This window comes from Nipponia nippon, unplaced genomic scaffold, assembly GCF_047370975.1.
Source record: "Nipponia nippon isolate SJK-2023a ecotype South Korea unplaced genomic scaffold, ASM4737097v1 scaffold_3, whole genome shotgun sequence".
Classification (NCBI taxonomy): domain Eukaryota; kingdom Metazoa; phylum Chordata; class Aves; order Pelecaniformes; family Threskiornithidae; genus Nipponia; species Nipponia nippon.
Window position 1 is genome coordinate 96,980,942 of NW_028262347.1, and position 13,862 is coordinate 96,994,803.

A 13,862-nucleotide genomic window follows, 5' to 3' on the forward strand; every position below is an offset into this window, starting at 1 on the left:
CAGTTGTGCTCTAACTCTAGTCTTGTCAAGATTCAACTTCAGATCCTGCAAACTACTCTAGGATAAGTGCCTTGCGCAGGAGGGCTCAGTCACAGTTGCTTCCTAGGCATTAGAGGAATTAATACAATCTTTAATAATCTTTGCAAAAATCAGGCTCTGAGGTTTTATCCAGCATACATGCTATACACTGAATCTGGATCAGGACTAAAGTTTCAGAGCTGTACATTAATCTGCTATTCTGTATGGTCATCTTTTTTAATACTTAATGGGTTTTTGCTGCTCATTTAGCAAAAAAGCCTGTCTGTTAGCCATCACCTACAGATTTTGTTTGCTATGTTCTTCCGCATTCCTTCTCTAATGCTGTGTTGTACCTCAGCCTTTCAACCACGTAGCCTGCAGGGCTGAGCTTTTGAATGGCAGCTGCACACTGGGTTTTCTTCACTGAGATTTTAGGGTAGCTTTGCAACCCTTAATTGTGGCTGAAAGACAGAATTGGTTCCTGTGTGCTTCTTTAAGGTGTCATACAGTTTAAGAGCAGTTCTGATTTTTCACTCGTTTCCCAACCGGAGAGCCTGCACAAATATTTTTTATTCCTTTACACTGAGATGAAATCTATGAGGAAAATACGTGCTTCATGCACAATGATCAATTCAGCCTAATTTCAACTGATATGTAACAGCCCCCCACCTCTGCATTGCACTAACTGCAGCCTCATGCAGTTAGAAGACAGTTTACCAGAACAAGACAAGGAAGCATGCACACGCAAACATAGGTATGTGGAAACTTTAAAAGCTTTTATAGAACCTAATAAGTAAAAATAGAAAAAAAAAATCTGGAAATCTAAATTATTATTATAGACTGATTTGATAGATGAGCAAACGAAATATACAGGAAGAAAATGATCCCACAGCACACATTGTACTGAGACAGTGTTAGCAAGAACAGAATTCTAGTTCCCTGACCCACTCCTCTAACCAAGAGATCAAGAAGTCCCAGGGTTAGATGCGTATCAATCATTGTATGGATACAAGGCTTTTGAGTTAAGTCTTTCTTGATTTACATCAACAAGTTCAACTTTGAATTATTGCCCTGAGGGATCTAGATTTAGGTTTGGGAGTATCTGCTTGCATTAGTTCAAGTCAGTGCTGTCTGGGAAGCAACATGAAAAACCATAAAAAATAAAAAGCATCATCTACTGATTAGTCCCATCTGTAGTGTAAGTGTGGGAACTCATGTGGACTAGTGGGCTTCCAAGGCAGCATTTTCCTTCCATTCAGAGTCCCAGTCTCTCCATGAGCACTCCCTTAAGAAGAGAAGTGGGGTCAGATACAGCCCAATTTCAATTCAAAACACAATAGCTCCCCTAGAGAACTGTATCACCCTAGAATTAGCTTATGTAAAATCCCAGGAGCTTGCTGTCTTTCCCATCAAAATTAAACCTTTTTTCTTCACCTTGAATTCCTGTCTTGACTCACTTCATTATTTTCACCATTTTCGCTTTGCAATTCTTATGGCATCGGCTTATTTCATTGCCCATCATGCCCAGATGCAAGAGCCACGCTAGTTTAGTCATAGAATGTCATTGGTGGTAGCCTGCCAGTAAAGCAGAATAGAGTGGGTCTTTAAAATAATTCCTGGGACACTTTTAGAGATGAAATGGTATTTTGTGGCTCTTTTTCCTGACATTACCTACAAGCCTATAGATTTTTCAGTAAAACCATTGTCCGCTGGAAAATATACTGAGACCCCAATTGCTCATCCCCCTAGGAAAATGAACAGCTCTACTAGCTGAGCTGTCTTTACTTGTTTGAGTTCAGACCAGTCAGAGAGAGATAAAAGGCTTGTATCCTTCTGCTAAGCATTCTGTCCACCTCAGTCATTTACAGCTTAATACTCCTAAAGAAGCAGAAAACTGCCTCTCACAACAGTAGACTGGAGCTAATGGAAAACTTACTTGTGTCAGAGATGGGAAAAAATTAAAAAGGTTAAGCGAGCAACAACTGAAAATGTAGTTGTATCTATAATGAAAATAATTATGTTAGTAATTGTACCTTGCACTGCTTTTTCACATTTCATATTATCAACTTGTACCTACACTTTAATCAGATTAATGATATCATCTACATATTTTAAATGCCAAAAAGACTTTAACAAAATAGTCCCAGAGGAACTAATTGGGGGAAAAAAAAAAAGATACACAGTTCATAGATCTACCAGAATACACTAAGACACAAATGGAAATACCCACTCAAGAGAGAAGCAAGGCAAATGAGTTGAGAAAACCAATTCTTTTACAGGGGGAAATAAATTTTTTAATGAACTGCAAATCTAAGCATTTCTAATCCTCTGCAGCCTTTGATGTCAAAGAGATCAGGTTCTAAAATCATGTCTGCTTTGCGTTACAAATACAAATGGTCCTTTCCAATAGAGATAGCGCCAGACAGCATGACTTCTCCCCAGTCCTTGAGTATTGTCAGTGGAGAGATAGAGGTGGCCGACAAGCAAAGCTGAGATTGCACGTCACCGGCGTGGCCTGAGATGGGGCTGCGGGGTGCTGCTTCATTGCGTCACAGGGAAAGCCAGGCAGTTCTCCCACAGGTACCGCAGGCTTAATCTGAATAACTGAACAGGCATTTTCTGGAGGGTAAAATCAAATCTGAGTGAATTACACGAGCAGAATGAGAGAGCAGTGATATAGGAAGCAGCAGAATGAAAGAGTAGTCCAAAGTGTCCATGGCTTGTGGTAAGAGAGGAGGAGATCTTCCATGCATAGCAAACACTGGATTTATTGAAATGAATCCAAATCACTTGAGAGTGAAAGGCAGTTTTAAATTATGTTTCTGTATCTGTTCCCCCAAAGGTTTCAAATGGCTTTTTCAAAGGAAACGTGTTGACTTTGAATTTTCTTCCTAAAATCATCTGGTGTCAGATTTAGCTACTCGCTACATATGAAATTGAAGATAAGGAGGTCAGCTTCTGGTGGATTTCTCTTTGTAGCAGCAAGTGGAATTCCTGGAAAGAAGTAGTGCTTTATTAGAATGATAGTGCTAGGAAATTTAGGTGTTTGCTAATAGAAGCAGAAAAATACATTTGATGTCTCTAAACTTTAAAACAAAGAAATTTGAAAGCTCCTTCTGCCTTTGTTGTTAAAAACATCATGTCAGATTCATAATAATCCATTTTAGTTTATGCTTCTTACATTACTAAAAGGAAACAGTACTTCTAAGCTTTATCACATGGGAGCTTGAATGAAAGAGAAATTTGACTTTGCTAGAATAGCATCTTCTGTCTTCTCTGCATAACACATTCAGTTCAGATGCGTGTTGCTCTTTCTCCTGGCAGTTAACATGTGCAAGAGTGTGTTTATGCAAGTTTGACCTTCCTGTTCTTCCCTGTCTCATTTCTGTTTGTGTGAGCACTGTGCGCCGATAAAGTGAAGTACATTTTTAAGGTCTCTCTACTTTGAACATCCTTGAAAAGACGACACCTCTTTCTCTGACACAAAGCTGTTAAAAATAGACCAGACCTATTTCTTCCAGTATAATCATGAAACAACAGTTAAAGCCCTTCATTTGTTGAGGCAAGCAGATGAATAGTATACAATGGGCTTGTGCTACGCTTAGCAAAGCATCCATGAAACAAAATAAGTTAACAAACCTGCACACCCTGCCAGTTGGATAAGTGACTGGCTCTGTATGGACCCCAAGCCTTGAATGTTTTAAGGACAACAGTTATCAAACACCATAAACACATGTGAGATCATAACCAAGGTTGACTCACTAATTTTCCTTTTTTTTTCTTTTAAAATAACAAAACATTTGCCCTTGCACAGTTGATGCCATGCTCCCACACATTTAACCACCCAAAAGGAAAAGGGCTGGCTTCTCACTTGATTTTATCAGAGTTTCAAAATGATATTTTCTTTAATCTACAACTGAGTGTCCCTTTCTCCAATAAACAGTTACTCCCATTAATTAAACAGAAAATTAGAATTAATTAGTTTGCACCATCTAACATTACTGTAATATTGGCTTCACAGTTATCTTTTCAAAAACATGCTAAGTGGTACTTTGCAACTCAATGAAATTAGCTAAATAAATAATGGGGATTTTTTCTCACTTTTTAAGGCAGAAATCAGCTAATAATCACATTTATGAAAGGAAAAGCCCAGCTGTAGCTTTTTTAAAAATCAACATGAAATCATGAGAAAGGTTTAATTTCCAGGTTCACATAGACATAGTTAAATGTTAAGCTTTCCCACAGAAAAAAATACATTGAAAAAGACCACATTCCCGCAGACTAACTCACAGGAATATACAGATTGGCCTGTTTGATTAAATTGGCTGGTCTTCAAATCATCTATCATATCTTGGAAGCGTATTTCAAAGATGGATGTAATAGTCAATACTACAAAAATATAGGAAATTACCAATGCCAAGGCTAGGTTTTCCCAACTGGTGGTTATTGATTTTATTGAACCTCCAAAACCAGCAGGTTTCTAGTGATAGTCTGTAACACTTTCAGTTGTGGGAACCCATTATCAGTAGCTTATGGCTTTGCCACGTTTTAGCATCGTATTTCCCATAAGCTTTACATATATCGAGAAAAATTCTTCTGTCATTTACGAGAGAGATTCTGGAGAAAAAGCTCATAGGTTAATCTGTAACAGGAATATCTTAAAACTGCTTAATTAGGAAATTTAATACTTCTGTAGTTTGGCAAATGGACTTTAAAAATTGTGACCTGTAGCTGTTTCCACCAGAAAACAAGACAAATATCACCTCAGTTTCTGACCTGTGTCGGTATGTGCTTTCACGAGAGAGTGTTTCTTTTCTTTGCCTACTCATATTTTGTTCATATGAGCTGTGGACTGTGGTCAGAGTGGCGTAATGGCACCTGCATCATTAATGTTGCATTTGTTGCAAAAACTTATACTGTTTAAAGTGAAACAAGGAGCTGAAGAAAAGAGAAGACAGTCTTATGGTTTAAAAGGATACAAGCTTCTCTGGAGAACTGTATTTTGACTCTGCCAAAAAAACCCCTCATATTTATTGTTGGGCAACTAATGAAAACCCATACTTTTCAGAGACACTTATCATTCTTTGTGTAAGGGATATCTGGGTCTGGCTTGCAGAAGGGCTACTTGAAAAGGAGCTAATCAGAACTGTTCACTGAATGAATACATTAGTATAAATGGCTAACTAATTTATGTCTTATAAATTGGATATAAAACAAACAATCAAACAAACGAACCTCTGCACCTTTTAGTATTGCATCTTTATCCTATCCTTCAGTTCCTCCTATGTAAAATGGGAAGGAGAATATCTCACAGAGGTGGTGTGAAGATAAAGACATCAGTTTATTTTAAGTGCTCAGATTCCATAGTAAAAAAACCCACAAACAAAAGCCTCTGAGGGCGTTAGTAAATCTTCCATCCACAGAGTCAGAGTGACGCAGTAAGTAAGGCACTGAGGCCACACAATGAATGAGAAAGGTGTAAAAAGATATGTTAAATAGCTAGCCACAGAGGGAGCGTAGGGCACAAGAAAAGAGGTCGTGAGCTAAGAGCAGGGAATGAGGCAGGAATCTGGTGGAAGAAACATGCAAATTGATTTAAATGGTGAGTTAAATGGATGCAGTAATACCTTTGATACTCCCTAACTTCTTAGCAAATTCATTTTATATTATTTTCTTTGCTCTATGATAATGATGTCAGGAGTGCTATTTTCTGATGGAGTTCCACAGATTTGCTTTGTACAGGAAACACATTATATGCAAGCAGTTTTTAACAAATAGGTCAAAGAAAGTATAATAACAAAGTTAGAATCAACAAATGCTGTAATTATATTGTACTTCAGGAATAATAAATCCCTCTTAGAAATGCTTCAACATATATATTTTATTTTATCAAGTCATGAATTTAGTGTTCTTGCAGCACTCCACTCACCAGGATTTCTTTGTTAATGGAGAGCGTGAATAGAAAAAAAAAAAGATTAAAAAACCACAGTTGAATTATTCATGGTAATGATTTCACACCTAAACATTATGTGAAAACCACTAACTATACTGTTAAAATAAAAGGTAGCTTGACTTACTAGATGATTCTGAGAATGTTTCACTTATGAAAATGTATTCTGTACATGTTACTTGATGCACTATAACTGAATATTGCAAAAGTTTAATTCCAAGGTCTTGGGTGTTTGAAAGCATTAGCAGACAGTGAGTTTGCATTTGTATTACCTTAGGGACATGTGGACAACTGTATAGAGGTCCTTAAAAGAGAAGGAAGCCTACTGGAAGGTAATCTGGGTCTCCCCGGGTAATTTTGGGAAAGTTACAAATCCAAGAAAAGAACTGGAAAGCACTAGCTCAGAAGACCTGGCATCAGGTAGCAATTTAAAGGGCCTGCACTCAAAGTCCAGTCCAGGGCCCAGCCTCACAAGCACATGACATGCCTGAAAGTGCATAAAACCAAACGTGAATTTTAGCACAAAAATGTCAAAGTCACATGAATGATCTCAATACTATCTATGAAAAAGTTAATTCTAGTTCTCATTGTAGATGGGAACTTAAAAGATGAGTGGGCTTATAACTTATAGCATGCTATCACCTCTAGAGAGGCTGCCTGTGTACATCAGAGAGCATTCTGTGCTTTTGTCATGTTTGTCCATGCTTCAAAGTTTCACTTAACACAGCATTTTCTACAGAAAAAGACATCCCTGCTCGGCTAGTAATGGTGGTCAAAATGGTCTGCAAGGGTAGTCTTGCACCCTGTTCCCAGTTCTTGTGAGAGGACAGGTACCATAGTATGAAGCTGAAACTAATGAGAGAGTCCCTCTGGGTGGGAGTTTGGTGTCTGTATAGCACCATGGGCCCTCACCAGCTCTTTCATACCATGTCAGTCAGGAGGCTGAAGTGCTATCGCTGTCCTGATGGCATATGGGACCAGAGCAAAATCACAAGCCTGGGGTGGAAATGGATGCAACGCTGGTTCCGTGGTCTCCTCTTTTTATCTTCTCTTCCCTTGGTGGGTCCTGGAAAAGAGCTTAAATAGTCTCTTTTGGCTTTCAGGAAAATGCTGTAACTGAACTATTTTCAGCTTCCAAAAAATTATGTTTTCAATGACAAATTCAAACTAATTGCTGGTTTTGCTGTTACTTCAGAGTCTTGGGTTTTGTTTGATTGGCTCTAATATTTATTTGTGGGTGCCACTCAGGAAACAATTTAGCCCATCATCACTTCTACAGTTATGTGCCACAAAGTTGGTTTTAAGCCAGAGGTTACCATGCACAGGATAAGCAATAAGCACGAGTGGCGATTTGGCTCAGTCTGAGCTCTTCCTGGGATGCTGGCTTTTGCACAAGAAGCAATACTTTTGCAACCCTTGAAATAGGCAGCATGAACTTACAACTGCAGGACAGCAACATCTGTTGAAGCTTTGCACTCTACCTCTCCTTCTGTTTCAGGCCTGGAGACTGACTCTAACCTCCAGGTACAGTCACAGAGCTGAGCTGACTCCAGACTTCTCACTTCTGTAGATAAAACTGAGTTTTGCAGTGGTGGTAGAATGCGAGAGAAAGGAAGTAAGGGCTGGACAGGAGGAAATTTCAGATTTAAAACAGGGCTTTGGTTAAAGGACCAGTGGTACAGGCATCTGACTGTGATTCTTCCTCTGCCTTCGCATTTGACTCAGCCTCTGTTACAGACCATCCCTCCTTGCCCTTCCTATCCCAAACAACTGCGTCCCCCACCCCCTGCAGCTGTGCTTCCCTCATTCTCTAATGTCTCTTTGCTGACATTCACAGGGAAAGAAGAAGGTTGGTTTGGGTCAAAATATCAGAGGACTCCTGCTGCTACTGCAAAGGTCCACCACCTGTGAGAGCTGACACTCTCATCAGCATCCATCATAAGAGCAGGTTAGAGGCGGGGGCAACTCAGTTAAAATAACTGATTCCGTATAGTTTGCAAGATGCCGCTCTTCTTTGCCTATGCCTGTGCAACCTCCCCTACAATCCAGGATACTCAGACCCTTCTGGGCACTTTGCTGGACAAATATGTGGTCCTTGTACTCATGTGAGGTTTGGATCCATGCTCCAGAGCAAGCCTTCAGCCTTTTAAGCAATTAGCCTACAGTTTATGTTTCTGTATGCTCAAATCTTAAGGCTATTTTCATTTAGTTGTTACTCAAACAGGCTGCCTCTGATAGCACTGGGAGCTTGCCTTAGTAAAAAATATCTGAGGGAAAATAAAGTACTGTTGTTGGTACTTAGCTCACAGGCAGGACTGAAGGACAGCAGAAGAATGATGCTTAGACACCTCAATGGAAAAATAAAGTAACACCGTTTGAATAATAGCAACCTCTATAGGATCTTCTAATTTATGGTAGATATATGCGCCATTTGGTTTTGGAAAAATTTCCCTCAGTCTGAAGCAGGAGGAATTTAGTGCTTGCAGTGAAACATACCATCAATTTTTTTGCGATTGAAAATGAAAGAACATTTCCTTTTTATGTTTCTGTCTTCTTTGTTATGATTTTTTTTTAATAAAAGAGTCAACATACAGGAAAGTGAAAAAAAGAAAAGGAACAAGACCACGTTTTAGTCCTTTTTTCCTGCCCGGTTTTAACGTGAAAAAAATTAAGTTTCCTCAGACAAACTGCAGTCCTCTTTTTCTTTGCCTCATTGTATATAGCGTGAACTATGTGCAAAGGAAAAAGAAATCTTGTCTGAGATCTCTCAACTGAAAATCTGGGCATGTGTGCTGGCTTTGGCTGGGATAGAGTTAATTTTCTTCATAGTAGCTAGTATGGGGCTATGGTTTGGATTTGTGCTGGAAACTGTGTTGATAACACAGGGGTGCTTTAGTTACTGTTGAGCAGTGCTTACACAGGGTCAAGGCCTTTCCTGCTTCTCACCCCACCGCACCAGCGAGGAGACTGGGGGTGCTCAAGAAGGTGGGAGGGGACACAGCTGGGACAGCTGACCCCAACTGACCAAAGGGATATTCCATACCATATGACATCATGCTCAGCAGGACCCTGGAGCTGGGACTCAGCTCTTCTTGGGGTGAATGGAAGGCAATTAGTATTTTCACATCATCTTAAGTCAGGCACCCAAAATTGATGGATGCTTATCTGGGAGTCATATTCCTTGACAGAAGTTATTTTAACCAGGAAGAAAAAGGCAGAGATTTGGTGAGGCTAATTAATTGCCAAATAACTTGTTTACTTTCTGATGTGTGTGATAACCTTTGTGGTAGGTGCACATGAGAACATGACATTTTAGATTAAGAGGAGTGTCATTGTGTTTAGCTCAAATGCCTCTTGGCAGGCAGTGAAATGGCTGGCTGTATATTTACATGCAAAATGCCATTTATATAAATCAAATCTGGAACACAAATACCTAGAGATATTGTTTTCCTGTATGCAAAAGTTCGTCATGATATTTTGTGTGTTCTTGAGCATGAGGCATGAATTAATCATTTGAAACAGGGAGTCACGGACAGTCACTACCCCTATCTTGGGCAGCATGCAGAGAAACAGCAAAATCTGTTCCCCAAACCAAGGATTTTAAGATTTTATGCCAGAGTGTCTACTGTGTGAGAACGTCTTGCAGAGCAGAAGCCTATACATTTAGGAAATCTAAGCTAGAAACAAGCTAGTTAATACCGTAAAAAAATAGCTAGTCACTCTTGAGAGCTAAAAATCAGAAAAGAAAAAAAATGGAATATCTTAAGGAAAATGAGAAAAGATATAATGAATTACAATAGTACCTAAATGCCTCGCCTGGGATTAGACCCTCTCCTGTGACCTATTCTGTACAAATATCTTAGGTTTTAATATAGAGGAAAAGGAAAGATAGAAGAATTGAGTCAGAGAAGGACTACAGGGGGATATTTTTTGAAAGGTATGTGGATGCTTGAAGATGAAGCTGGTGGCCAAGAGCATTTACAAATTGCTAACTTTCAGTGGAGTATGACAGTTAGTTGATTCTGGACATTTGATTTGATGCCTGTTTACTCTGAAAAGGGTTTATCACTGTTATTTGAGGAATATTTTATGGTCACGCACAATGTATATAACAGTGTCTGTTTCTCAGTTCAGAAGAACCTGAAATTTAGCAGTAACTTCTTCATGTGACACTTCAGGTTTTGTTTTTCCCTAAGAGTCATTCATTGAAAGTGGACTCCACCAAACTACTGTACAGTGCTGAGCACAGCAAGGTACAGAACAGCATCTTTTTTATGTCTGTGATTCAAAAAGTCACCTGCAGTTTTCAGAGGCAGACCACTGTTGAAATTTGTAGTTATCCTTAATATAAAAATAAGCCCTTCCAGTTGACCATTGTAACGCTTCCCCATCCTGAATGGTGTAAGAGGGAGGAAAATAATCCTTTGGAATTCATCCTAAACAGAACTGACTACTAATCTGTTAGCAGGAAAAAGAGAAATTAGCTTTTCCCTTCCCCAGAGGCTCCTCTGAACTGGCAAACAATAAGGTGGAATAAAATATTTTTGTTTCAAAGTCTTTAGAAGTGACTGCAATAAATATCGCTTGCTATGTGGCACTCTGGCCTTCTTTGGGTCTGAAATGCCACAGGTGCTCACATGATTTCAGGCCAAGTTAGAGGCATTATCCCCCTAAAAATTGCTTCCTGTGAAATACTCGGCAATTCCAAACTGGATCCAAAAGCCATGGGAGATGTTCAATCCTCCCCAGCTCCTTAAGGAGGAAAAATGAAGAACTGGAACACATTTGAACAGGTGGAAAAAAGTTACTGCAATCTTAATTTCTATTCTCTGAGAAAACCCAGAGGCCTGATATGAGTGAGTTACAATCAGATTTCCATAGAGAAGTCTGTTGTTATTTTATCCATCTGACATACAGAGAGATTGCCTTGTCATGGTCGTTTCAGTCACGGACATCCACTCTTCTCTCCGCTCCATTTGGTTTTACAAAATGTCTAGTTTCTGCAAGAAGACTGGTTTCACTTTTATTTCTTCAGCTGAATTGCCTCTTGCTTGCCTTAAGCAATTTTCGTTGGAGAAGCTGGGCACACAGGGATAAGGGATACTTATGGTAGCTCTGTTTGCTGGATGCCTTCCTCATACAAAGGATTCAAATCAGAGACTAGGTGATTTTTTTATGACATTTTCACATCCTTCTTTGCATGCTTGTGCTATTATCTACACCGTGATTGTTATCAACGCATTTAGTTCATTTTGGGGATCTTACTGTGTCATGTTTTATGGAGAGAAGTAATAGCTTTCATTAGCCTATCTGATATGGCTGGAAAAAAAAAAAAAAAAGACGCTTGCTTGGGCCCACCACCTCTTTTCAGATCTGAAAAATAATTTGCATGCTTGCAGTAAGAGTGCTAGCTATGCAGCTGTCTCTTATCACACACTGTTCCCAGCTTTAAAATGTATGAACAAATGTATTTAGAGTGATGAATAATAAATAATCTTTGTCTCAACACAGTCTTTTATTCCCCAAAGTCTCAAGCTACTTCACAAAAAGTAATAAACTTTTTATAAAGAATAAGGACCAATGTGCTGCCACCTCCACAAGAAGTGGCAGATCCTTAGGAATACACAGCTACTCTGCAGAGGACAGATACACACACACACAGCGCCTTTGCATATTGAAGCACGCATAAAAGATAGGAAGCGTTCTTTGGGTTTTTCCTTACATCCACAAGCACTTGTCTGCTGATGAAAAGTAAACGGGAAATGAAAGATAATGAAGGACAAAGGTTGCATTATCCTGATTTCTAAACTGAAGTCTTGATTGGATTTTAGAAAGAACAGATAGTAACCCATATTACGTAACATCAGGTGAACTTTAAAAATAGAGTGGGACTGACCAGCTTGGAATTTGCCCAGAACACCGAGTTTGAGACACTTGCCCATGGGGCAAGCGGGACAGTCACTGTCAAACATCTTCGTTTCTCTGTATTAAGGAGCACAGGACCTCCAGCAGGGCAGTGCCCTCTCTGGATTCCGGGCATTTGCAAAGTGCCAGCTCAGGAGCCTACACACAGAAATCTCCTGAAAAAGTTACTGCACTGCAGTGTCATGCACTTGTCTTGCAATTTTTTCTTTGAGCTTTATGCTGCAATTCTTTATGTTATTGGGGCAGCTAGTGTGAATTGGGTTGGAAGATACAACCCTTCGTACCCTGCAGCTGAGGGCTTCAGCTGTCTATGAGCCCCAGCCTGGTTTTGCACAACACAATTGTCACCGTGATCGAGTTTTATAGAAAAATGCTGTTAAGGTGTGAGAAAGCCCATGAGCTAAAGCCATGCAGGATAAGAAAAGCAAAACAATAGACTCAACAGTATTTGCTGAGATGGGGTTAAAGCTCAGGAATTCAAGAGAAAATACTGACAGGAAAAGCTGTAAAATCCTAGGGCAAGAAAAGCAAAGAATAGGAAGATGGCAAATCAGCAACATAAAAGATCAGCCTACGCCAAGGAGCAAGAAGCAGACCCTTCCTCACCTGACTGATGACTGACTGTTCAGCAGAGACTCATCCAGAGTCACAAGAATATTTGCATGACCCTGTAGCGTGATAGTCCTAGCTATCCACTGGATGTATTCACCAATAAATAAATGTTACGTACTCTGAAGGTGTTTTTGTTGCTTGCAGACTCGAGCACAGTAGAGGTACACAACCAAAAGCAACCCAGAGGCAAAGGGCTAAGGAATAAAGGAGCCTTTGCAAGAGGGACATCTGTTTCCATCCCTCTTCCCCTCATTAATTCCCTACAATCCATTTTGTCTGGGAAGCCCAAACTATCAACTAACTCCATGTTCCTGGCAGCTGGTCATGGTAAGGGAAGAATGCTGCTGGCTGAAGAGAGGAAAGGAGATACATTAGTCAAGCCTTTTCTCTAACCTTCCTCTTGGCTAAAGGAGAAGGACACAATTAAGTAATAAAGGAAAAAGGAGCAGACATGGGGAGGGAATCCAGCAAGACGAGATGGTTCAGAGTAGAACTAAAAATGAGTATTCCTGCCTTGGATAGCTGTGGAGACTCATGAGGCATGCTGGTACTGATCTAACTAGGCTAGAGCCACGTTTCTGTTTCCAAGAGGAAAAGCAGGAAACTTAATCTAGATCTGCATGTTCCCTGAACAGTGGAAAAAAATCCTTTTATCCCCTTCTAGTTGCTCTTCCCACAAGAAATTCAGTAGCGCAGTACGATTTCCACCTAGTCTGGGCAGTAGGAGCTTGGGCATTTGTTGCATCACCCACAGGCTTCCAGTCATCCAAATAGCAGTGAATTGCGTAAGCAAGCCTGGGGAGAAAGCCTGTCTTCTAGGGAACTGACACCACTAGTAGCTGCACTACAGACCTATCTGATCCACATTAGCTGTGAAATCTGGCTGACACGGCCCAAATCAGTAATCCTACAAGGAACACAGATTTTCTAGTACTAAGCAAGCATTCCTCTCTGCTCATTATGTTTTAAAAAACCCTCTTTTAAAATCAGGGTTAAATCACAAACAAACAAATGCTAATAGAAAAGATCACATGCATAACCCCTGTAGTGTATTTACCTATGTAAATAACATGTCATTTTCACTATCTAATTACTGCTTCATGTCCCATTTCCTGCTGTAGTCTATATTTAAATTGCATATTTGCCTCTATCTACTTTCTCATAATGTGTCTTGATATGAATATTCATACCACCATTGAGTGTTTGATTACTTCTTTGCTAACCTTGAAAATACTACCCTCACAACACAGCAAACAGCTGGGTGCTGTGGTTGTATAACAGTGAAGAAAATAAAATACAATAAATAATGCTCAGACTGATTTAACAGCACTGTTTGGGACCAGGCCATATTCTCCTT

The 13,862-nt window shown here is 39.7% G+C and overlaps 1 protein-coding gene across 4 annotated transcripts in view; it reads right to left on the reverse strand.

Moving 5' to 3' along the window:
* Positions 1–2,313: 2,313 nt before the first annotated feature.
* LOC148054787 (uncharacterized) overlaps positions 2,314–13,862 on the reverse strand; it is a 31,190-nt gene continuing 19,641 nt past the window's right edge. For 2 of the 4 annotated variants that reach the window (XR_015706979.1, XR_015706978.1), the window contains 2 exons: positions 6,895–7,034; positions 2,314–3,012 (listed from right to left, as the gene is read on the reverse strand). The gene's annotated coding sequence lies outside the window, so the exon portion shown is untranslated. The remainder of the gene's footprint in view (positions 3,013–6,894; positions 7,035–13,862) is intronic. The other 2 variants (XR_015706980.1, XM_087767812.1) reach the window with 1 other exon arrangement.